General features: G+C 40.4%; 1 long non-coding RNA gene across 1 annotated transcript in view; it reads left to right on the plus strand.

Moving 5' to 3' along the window:
• Positions 1-3,624, plus strand: part of LOC144309004 (uncharacterized) — a 54,555-nt gene extending 50,931 nt beyond the window's left edge. The window contains exon 3 of the long non-coding RNA XR_013375155.1: positions 3,438-3,624. This is a non-coding gene — a long non-coding RNA (uncharacterized LOC144309004). The remainder of the gene's footprint in view (positions 1-3,437) is intronic.
• Positions 3,625-10,693: the final 7,069 nt, after the last annotated feature.

Below are 10,693 nucleotides of genomic sequence, written 5' to 3' on the forward strand. Positions count from 1 at the left end.
CATTTAGTCAGCACAATACCATGACATATGTGTCATTAACAGCCCCATTTTTATATGAAGAACTTGAATACAGAAATTAGGTAATCTTTCCACTGTGACAGCTTGTAAGTGACCGGCCCAGGTTTGGAATCTATGGCTTCAGAACTGATGTTCCTAACTAATTCATGTGCCTATATAATTTATCATCCAAACTACGTAAAATTTATTATCCGAGCCAGAATGAGAGCACTTTTTAAAATTATACCTGCTCAGCAATGCCTGGATGACTCAGCGGTTGAGCTCTGCTTTCTACTCAGGGTGTGATCCTGGAGTTCAGGGATTGAGTGCCAGATCGGACTCCCTGGGGGAGCCTGATTCTCCCTCTGCCTGTCTCTCTCTCTCTCTCTCTTTCTCTCTCTCTCTCTCTCGAATAAATAAAATCTTTAAAAATAAATAAATAAAATCATACCTGCTCAATAGGCATAAAAGAGCAAAGTTGTAGATATGTCAAGACATTGCTTACTTGGTTAGTGATAATTCTTTTTGTCACAACTATCAGAGAATTCTCACCTAGACTGGCTAAACCAAAAAAGAAATCCATGATCTCAGGGCATTTGTAAGATCATCATCACTTTCCCTCCCTCTGTTAGATTATTCCTGTCAGCATACAAACTGGTGTTGTTTTCGTATTTGAAATACAACAAAACAAAATCCAAAACAAAACAAGCAAAAAGCCTTTTTTAAACTCACTGCTTCTACCACCTGTGAGACCATGTATCCTCCCCTGATATCAAACCTCACAGGGAGAGAGTTTTCTACACTGGCTGTCTCCAATTCCTCTCCTTTTCTGTCTCAATCATATACCAATCAAGCTTACACACCTTCTACTAAAGTGAAACTGTTCTGGTCAAGGTAACATTTTCATCAGTATTTCTAAATCAAGTGGTTGTCTCACAGTCCTCTCCTCAGTTGACTTATCAGTAATTTTGGACAGAGTTGACCACTCACTCCTTCTGGAAGTACTTTCTTTCCTGGTATATTATTCAGGGTTTGCTAGGGAAACAAAGCCAAGTTGACATATATACACCTGGGTTCCAGGACAATACTTTTCTGGTTGTTCTCTGACCTCCTCAATCTCCTTTAGCTGGCTCTCTTCCTCTCCTTGTGACCTCCTGACATTGACCTGCCTTGGAACTCAATCCCTTAGTCCCTTTATCTTCTCTGCCTATACTCATTCCTTTGGTTATGGTGTCTAATATTGTGTCTTTATATGGCGTCTACACCCTCAAGGGTATACCCAGGGACAGAAAATTCCTGTTTTACTTGACCCCAATACTTCAGTTGTTAATATTTTGTGTATTTTTGGCTCTCTTATTCTCTCTCCTTCCCTCTCTCTGACTCTCTCTTTGTCTTCTCTCTTACCTTTTCTTCTCCTTAAACACACCGTATACTGATACATATACATACAAATTGTTTCCAAACTATTTGAAATTAAGCTGTAAATATGTCCTTCTACCCCTAAATACCTTAGAGTACCTTCATGAGAACAAGGATATTCTTTTGTGTAAGCACACTACAATCATCAAAATCAATAAATTAACATTGATACCATATTATTATATATCTCATTTACAGACCTTATTCAAATGTGGCCAATTATCTTAACAAAGTGATTTATATGAGTGAAATTGTATGGTCTTTGTCTTTGTCTGACTGATCTATTTCTCTTACCACAGTACACTGTAGCTCCATCCATGTCATAACAAATGGCAAGATTTCATTCTTTTTGATAGTTGAGTGATATTCCATTAGATAGATAGATAGATAGATAGATAGATAGATAGATAGATAGATAGGTTCATCAGTCGGTGGACATTTTGGGCTCTTTCCATAGTCTGACTGTTGTTGATAATACTTCTATAAACATCAGGGAATTTAAGAAACAATACAGATGAACATATGAGAAGGAAAAAAGATAGAAGGAAGCAAACCATGAGACTCTTAGTGATAGAGAACAACTTGAGGGTTGATGGAGAGACGTTAGTGTGGGTTGTGCTAAATGAGTGATGGATGAGTATTAAGGAGAGCACTTGTTATGATAAGCACTGGGTGTCATATGTAAGTGATGAATCATTAAATTCTACTCCTGAAACTAATACTACACTATATGTTAACTAGAATATAAATAAAATTTTGAAAAAATGTCATTTATAGAAAATTTTATAAATTTTATGGTTTGTCCATTCTTCTCTCCAGTGTAATGTAATGTAATGTAATGTAATGTAATGTAATGTAATGTAATGTATCTAGTTATTATTTCACTTTTTTTCTTCAATCCGGAACAAGTTCTCAAACTTACTGTCTTGCATAACCATTACAGTTTTGAGAAGTATGAACCATTTACTAGAGTGTCCCTCATTTGGGGTTTACCTGATTTTCTGTTTTCATGATTAGATTCAGCTTATGCATTTCTGCAAGGAAGACCAGAAGGTGATACTATATCCTTCTCATTGCATTATATCAATTAGCACATGATATCCATTTATTTCATCATTGATGATACTATATTTGTTCTCTTGGTTAAGGTTGTATTCATCAGATTATTCCAAAGTAAAATTAATATTTTCCTTTTGTGCACTTAAATATTTTGTGTGGAGATACTTGGAGACTATGGAAATATCCTCTTCTATCATCCATTAATGATTCTCTACTGAATCCATTAACACATGATGTTTGAAAAATTATATGTTTCCAACTTTATCATTTTTCCCCGTTTACTACTAAGGATTCTTCTGCAATGAAGAGCTTTCCTCTCACCCACATTTATTAACTATTCATGTCTTAATTTGTTTCAGTATGGGTTCATGAATGTATATTTTATTCACTGTGTAATAAGCCACTACCATCATGATTGATTTCGATGCTTTAATTTGCCCAGATTTGGTCACTGGAAGCCCCTTGATTTCTGTTCCCATGTCCTTTGATATGTGTCCACTTTTCTTTGAAACCTTTTTTGGTGCAACAAGATGTTCCAGGCTCTTTTTGTACTTGGCTGTTCCAGCCCTGGACTCAGCCATTTTCCCAAGCCCTGGTTTCTTATAGTGTAGAATGGTGTTTGGAATGGAATCTTGCTTTTAAGCATCATTTTCTATTGGCACTATGACTTGACAATCTCCTACATTTCCTTTAACTCATTACCCAATATGTGGAATTGGCATAAAAATAGGATATTTTCTCATAGGTATGTGGCAAGGTTTAAACATAGTAAAGAAAGCATTTAGTATAGTGCTTGGAACACAGGTGATGTTTTAAAATGAGACAATTTGAGCATCACAGTATGTAATAATAATAATAGATTATGACCCAGTGAATAAAATAAGAATCTATAAGTATACTTGAAAACAAGTATACTATTTTTATCTTTTTATTTTTTTACTATTAAATACTTCTGGTTATAGGTAAGATCTACCACCTCTGGGAAAAACCTCAGGATTACAATATTTGTCTTGTCAAGTCAAGGCCAGTTCAAGCATTGCAGAGCCTGTAAGAATAGAAACATGAAGAATGATTCCAGAAGCGGACTTCAAGACTTGTTAACTGACAGACTTCAATATTAGGGACAAACAACATGAAATGAAGAACATCAACCTCTCCTAACAAACCCTGCCACTAAAACCCAGTACTTTCCTTTTTGTGGCCCTAATACCACTGTGCTATAAACAGACAATTATTTTTCTGCTCATTCATTAGACCGTGAACTGATAGATGTAACTTGTTTATGACTTACCCTTGATACCCAAAACAGTGCCTTTCAGTATAGGAGACATCCAATAAGTATGTTCTGAGTGAGTGACTGACTGACTGAATGAATGAATGAATGAATGAATGAAAATATTGAGCAGTTTCAAGTATCTCATTAGCATAACAAGAGGAGGAAATTAAGGCTGACAAAAATAGAGAAGCATCCCCAAAGTCATACACTTATAAGAGATAGAGGTAGAGTTCCATCCTGGTCTGAATCTAGAAGCCTGAAGCCTTAGTTGTATTGCCTCCTTGGATGAGGGGCCTTCCTCTTTCTTTTTCTTCTTAAACACACCACATAGAGACACACATACATACACATCTTTCTAAACTATTTGAGAGTGAGCTGCAGACATGTACTCTTACCCCTAAACACATTAGTGTAACTTTTGATAAACACACTACAATTACCAAAATCTACAAATTAACATTGATAGTACACTATTATTATATATCTCATTTACAGACCTTATTCAAATGTGGCAAAATATCTCAATAACATCATTCATAGAAAATTTTATAATTTTTCTCTTCAATCTAATATCATTTATTATTTTTTTTATATAATAAATTTATTTTTTATTGGTGTTCAATTTACCAACATACAGAATAACACCCAGTGCTCATCCCGTCAAGTGCCCGCCTCAATGCCCGTCACCCAGTCACCCCCACCCCCCGCCCTCCTCCACTTCCACCACCCCTAGTTCGTTTCCCAGAGTCAGGAGTCTTTATGTTCTGTCTCCCTTTCTGATATTTCCCACACATTTCTTCTCCCTTCCCTTATGTGCCCTTTCACTATTATTTATATTCCCCAAATGAATGAGAACATACAATGTTTGTCCTTCTCCGACTGACTTACTTCACTCAGCATAATACCTTCCAATTCCATCCACGTTGAAGCAAATGGTGGGTTTTGTCGTTAATGGCTGAGTAATATTCCATTGTATACATAAACCACATCTTCTTTATCCATTCATCTTTCGATGGACACTGAGGCTACTTTCACAGTTTGGCTATTGTGGACATTGCTGCTAGAAACTTCGGGGTGCAGGTGTCCCGGCGTTTCATTGCATCTGAATCTTTGGGGTAAATCCCCAACTGTGCAATTGCTGGGTCGTAGGGCTGGGTCGTAGGCTTTTTAACTCTTTGAGGAACCTCCACACAGTTTTCCAGAGTGGCTGCACCAGTTCACATTCCCACCAACAGTGTAAGAGGGTTCCCTTTTCTCCGCATCCTCTCCAACATTTGTGGTTTCCTGCCTTGTTAATTTTCCCCATTCTCACTGGTGTGAGGTGGTATCTCATTGTGGTTTTGATTTGTATTTCCCTGATGGCAAGTGATGCAGAGCATTTTCTCATTTGCATGTTAGCCATGTCTATGTCTTCCTCTGTGGGATTTCTCTTTATGTATTTTGTCCATTTCATGATTGGATTGTTTGTTTCTTTGATGTTGAGTTGAATAAGTTCTTTATAGATCTTGGAAACTAGCCCTTTATCTGATAGGTCATTTGCAAATATCTTCTCCCATTCTGTAGATTGTCTTTTAGTTTTGTTGACTGTATCCTTTGCTGTGCAAAAGCTTCTTATCTTGATGAAGTCCCAATAGTTCATTTTTGCTTTTGTTTCTTTTGCCTTCGTGGATGTATCTTGCAAGAAGTTTCTGTGGCTGAGTTCAAAAAGGGTGTTGCCTGTGTTCTCTAGGATTTTGAAGGAATCTTGTCTCACATTTAGATCTTTCATCCATTTTGAGTTTATCTTTGTGTATGGTGAAAAAGAGTGGTCTAATTTCATTCTTCTGCATGTGGATGTCCAATTTTCCCAGCACCATTTATTGAAGAGACTGTCTTTCTTCCAGTGGATAGTCTTTCCTCCTTTGTCAAATATTAGTTGACCATAAAGTTCAGAGTCCCCTTCTGGGTTCTCTATTCTGTTTCATTGATCTATGTGTCTGTCTTTGTGCCAGTACCACACTGTCTTGATGACCACAGCTTTGTAGTACAACCTGAAATCTGGCATTGTGATGCCCCCAGATATGGTTTTCTTTTTTAAAATTCCCCTGGCTATTTGGGGTCTTTTCTGATTGCACACAAATCTTAAAATATTTTGTTCTAACTCTCTGAAGAAAGTCCATGGTATTTTGTTAGGGATTGCATTAAACATGTAAATTGCCCTTGGTAACATTGACATTTTCACAATATTAATTCTGCCAATCCATGAGCATGGAATATTTTTCCATCTCTTTGTGTCTTCCTCAATTTCTTTCAGAAGTGTTCTATAGTTGTGAGGGTCTAGATCCTTTACCTCTTTGGTTAGGTTTATTCCTAGGTATCTTATGCTTTTGGGTGCAATTGTAAATGGGATTGACTCCTGAATTTCTCTTTCTTCAGTCTCATTGTTAGTGTATAGAAGTGCCACTGATTTCTGGGCATTGATTTTGTATCCTGCCACACTGCCAAATTGCTGTATGAGTTCTAGCAATCTTGGGGTGGAGGCCTTTGGGTTTTCTATGTAGAGTATCATGTCATCGACGAAGAGGGAGAGTTTGGCTTCTTCTTTGCCAGTTTGAATGCCTTTAATGTCTTTTTGTTGTCTGATTGCTGAGGCTAGGACTTCCAATACTATGTTGAATAGCAGTGGTGGGAGTGGACATCCCTGTCTTGTTCCTGATATTAGGGAAAAACTCCCAGTGCTTCCCCATTAAGAATGATATTTGCTGTGGGCTTTTCGTAGAGGGCTTTTAAGATGTCGAGGAATGTTCCCTCTATCCGTACACTCTGAAGAGTTTTGATCAGGAATGGATGCTGTATTTTGTCAAACGCTTTCTCTGCATCTAATGAGAGGATCATATGGTTCTTGGTTTTTCTCTTGCTGATATGATGAATCACATTGATTGTTTTACGAGTGTTGAAACAGCCTTGTGTCTGGGGATAAATCCCACTTGGTCATGGTGAATAATTTTCTTAATGTATTGTTGGATCCTATTGGCTAGTATCTTGTTGAGAATTTTTCCATTCATGTTCATCAAGGATATTGGTCTGTAATTCTCCTTTTGGGTGGGGTCTTTGGTTTTGGAATTAAGGTGATGCTGGCCTCATAGATCGAATTTGGAAGTACTCCATCTCTTCCTATCTTTCCTACAGCTTTAGTAGAATACGTATGGTTTCTTCTTTAAACGTTTGATAGAATTCCCCTGGGAAGCCATCTGGCCCTGGACTCTTGTGTGTTGGGAGGTTTTTGATGACTGCTTTAATTTCCTCCCTGGTTATTGGCCTCTTCAGGTTTTCTATTTCTTCCTGTTCCAGTGTTGGTAGTTTGTGGCTTTCCAGGAATGCGTTCATTTCTTCTAGATTGCCTAATTTCTTGGCGTATAGCTGTTCATAATATTGTTTTAAAATCGTTTGTATTTCCTGGTGTTGGTAGTGATCTCTCCTTTCTCATTCATGATTTTATTAATTTGAGTCTTCTCTCTCTTCTTTTTAATAAGGCTGGCTAATGGTTTATCTATCTTATTAATTCTTTCAAAGAACCAACTCCTGGTTTGGTTGATCTGTTCCATAGTTTTCTGGTCTTGATTTCGTTGAGTTCTGCTCAAATCTTAATTAACTCTCTTCTGCTGGGTGTAGGATCTATCTGCTGTTTTTTGTCTCACTCCTTTATGTGTAAGGTTAGCTTTTGTATTTGAGTTCTTTCCAGTTTTTGAATGGATGCTTGTATTGTGATGTATTTCCCCCTCACGACTGCTTTTGCTCCATCCCAAATATTTTGAACGCTTGTATCTTCGTTCTCATTATTTTCCATGAATCTTTTTAATTCTTCCTTAATTTCCTGGTTGACCCTTTCATTTTTTAGCAGGATGGTCCTTAACCTCCATCTGTGTGAGGTCCTTCCAAACTTCTTGTTGTGATTTAGTTCTAATTTCAAGGCATTATGGTCTGAGAATATGCAGGGGATGATCCCAATCTTTTGGTATTGGTTCATACCCAATTTGTGACCCAGTATGTGGTCTATTCTGGAGAAAGTTGCATGTGCACTTGAGAAATATGTGTATTCAGTTGCGTTTGGATGTAAAGTTCTGTAGATATCTGTGAAATCCATCTGGTCCAGTGTATCTTTTAAAGCTCTCGTTTCTTTGGAGATGTTGTGTTTAGAAGACCTATCGAGTATAGTAAGATCTACATTGAAGTCACGAAGTATAAGTGTATTATTATCTAAGTATTTCTTCACTTTGGTTATTAATTGATTTAAATATTTGGGAGCTCCCACATTCGGGGCATACATATTGAGGATTGTTAAGTCCTCTTGTTGGATAGATCGTTTAAGTATGATATAGTGTCCCTCTTCATCTCTCACTACAGTCTTCAGGGTAAATTTTAGTTTATCTGGTATAAAGATGGCTACCCCCGCTTTCTTTTGAGGACCATTTGAATGGTCCTCCAACCTTTTATTTTCAGGCTGTAGATGTCCTTCTGTCTAAAATGAGTCTCTTGTAGACATCAAATAGATGGGTCCTGCTTTTTTATCCAGTCTGAAACCCTGCACCTTTTGATGGGGTCATTAAGCCCGTTCACGTTCAGAGTTACTATTGAGAGATATGAGTTTAGTGTCATCATGATATCTATTCAGTCCTTGTTTTTGTGGATTGTTCCTCTGGACTTCTTCTTAAAGGGGAATTTTAAGAGTCCCCCTTAAAATTTCTTGCAGAGCTGGTTTGGAGGTCACATATTCTTTCAGTTCCTGCCTGTCTTGGAAGCTCTTTATCTCTCCTTCCATTTTGAATGAGAGCCTTGCTGGATAAAGTATTCTTGGTTGCATGTTCTTCTCATTTAGGACCCTGAATATATCCTGCCAGCCCTTTCTGGCCTGCCAGTTCTCTGTGGAGAGGTCTGCTGTTACCCTAATATTCCTCCCCATAAAGGTCAGGGATTTCTTGTCTCTTGCTGCTTTCAGGATCTTCTCTTTATCATTAGAATTTGCAAGCTTAACTATTAGATGTCCAGGTGTTGAACGGTTTTTATTGATTTTAGGGTGGGATCTCTCTATTTCCTGGATCTGAATGTGTGTTTCTCTTCCCAGATTACGAATGTTTTCAGCTATGATTTGTTCAAATATATATTCTGGCCCTCTGTCCCTTTCGGCGCCCTCGGGAACCCCAATTAAACGTAGGTTTTTCTTCCTCAGGCTGTCGTTTATTTCCTTTAATCTATCCTCATGGTCTTTTAATTGTTTGTCTCTTTTTTTTTGAAGATTTATTTATTTATTCATTCAGAGAGAGCGAAGAGAGAGGCAGAGACACAGGTAGAGGGAGAAGCAGGCACCATGCAGGAAGCCTGATGTGGGACTCCATCCTGGGCCTCCAGGATCACACCCCTGGCTGCAGGCAGCGCTAAACTGCTGCGCCACCAGGGCTTGCCTGTTTGTCTCTTTTTTCCTCAGTTTCCCTCTTTGCCATCAATTTGTCTTCTATGTCACTCACTCGTTCTTCCACCTCGTTAACCCTCGTCGTTAGGACTTCTAGTTTGGATTGCATCTCATTCAATTGATTTTTAATTTCTGCCTGATTGGATCTAAATTCTGCAGTCATGAAGTTTCTTGAGTCCTTTATGCTTTTTTCTAGAGCCACCAGTAGTTGTGTAATAGTGCTTCTGAATTGGCTTTCTGACATTGAATTGTACAAAAATTATACATTGAATTGTACAAATTCAATGTAACTCTGTGGGAGAGAGGACTGTTTCTGATTCTTTCTTTTGAGGTGAGGTTTTCCTTCTAGTCATTTTGTTCAGTGCAGAGTGGCCAAAAACAAGTTGTATTGGGAAAAGGAGAAAAAGAGAGAGAAAGAAGGAAATAAAAGAGAAAAAGAAAAAAGAAAAAAGGAAGAAAAAAAGAAAAAAGAGAAGAAAAAGAGAAATAAAAAGAAAGAAAGGAAAAAAAGGGTAGGGGAACCAAACAGGAAAAAAAAAATCCACGGGGGAGTATCTTCTGATTCTGTATACTTTGAGTCCCTTGACTTCCCCTGGAACTTGTCCTTCTAGGTGGTCTTCTGGGGGAGGGGCCTGTTGTGATTTTCAGGTGTTAGCACTTGGGGGAGCTGCTCTGCCCCCTGCCTGTTGCAGGGCTCAGTGGGGGTTGTTTACCCCGTGAGGCCCCTGAAGGAACAACACCAGTGGTGAGGCCAGCTCTGGAGCCCTGGATTCAGCTCCCGCAGTAACTCCGGAGCTCTCCGTCTGCAGGGTCCTGGAGTCTCCGGGGCGTGGCCGCTGATCTGCTCAGCTCGGGGCAGGAGCGTCCTTGCTGTCCTGGGCCCTCCCGGCCTCTGCCCGTCCCGGGGGAGGCCGGATCCTGGGCTGTGTCCCCCCGCCCTGTGCTCACGGTCTGCGCTGTTGGATTCGCGCTCCCGGCCGTGCAGCCCCCTCCGCGGAGCCGCCGCCCGAGCCCCTCTGAGCTGCTCTCAGAGCCGCGCAGCCCCCTCCGCACGGAGGCTCTTCCTCTGCCGGAGCCTCCTCTGAGCTGCTCCCGGCCACGCATCCCTTCCGCGCGGTGCGGCCGCCCGAGCCCCTCTGAGCTGCTCTCAGAGCCGCGCAGCCCCCTCCGCACGGAGCCTCTTCCTTTGCCGGAGCCGCCTCGGAGCTTCTCCCGGCTGCGCAGCCCCCTCCTCACAGAGCCGCCGCCCGAGCCCCCTCCGAGCTGCTCCCGGGTCAATGCGTGGGTGCGCTGCAGCCCTTTAGGGAGCTCGGCGCGCTCTCCCCGGGGCGCAGGTGTCTGTTAGTGTCCCAGGGAGCCCGAGGGCATCCCCGCCCCTCCTGGGTCCTGCTCTAACTCCTTGTGAGCCCCTTTCCGCCCGGCAAGATTGGTGCAGCTCCTGCTTCTCCCGGACGGAGCTTTCCTGTCCTGGGGCACTCGCCCCGGCCTTAGCCTGG

Source organism: Canis aureus, chromosome X (genome assembly GCF_053574225.1).
Source record: "Canis aureus isolate CA01 chromosome X, VMU_Caureus_v.1.0, whole genome shotgun sequence".
Taxonomy (NCBI): Eukaryota; Metazoa; Chordata; class Mammalia; order Carnivora; family Canidae; genus Canis; species Canis aureus.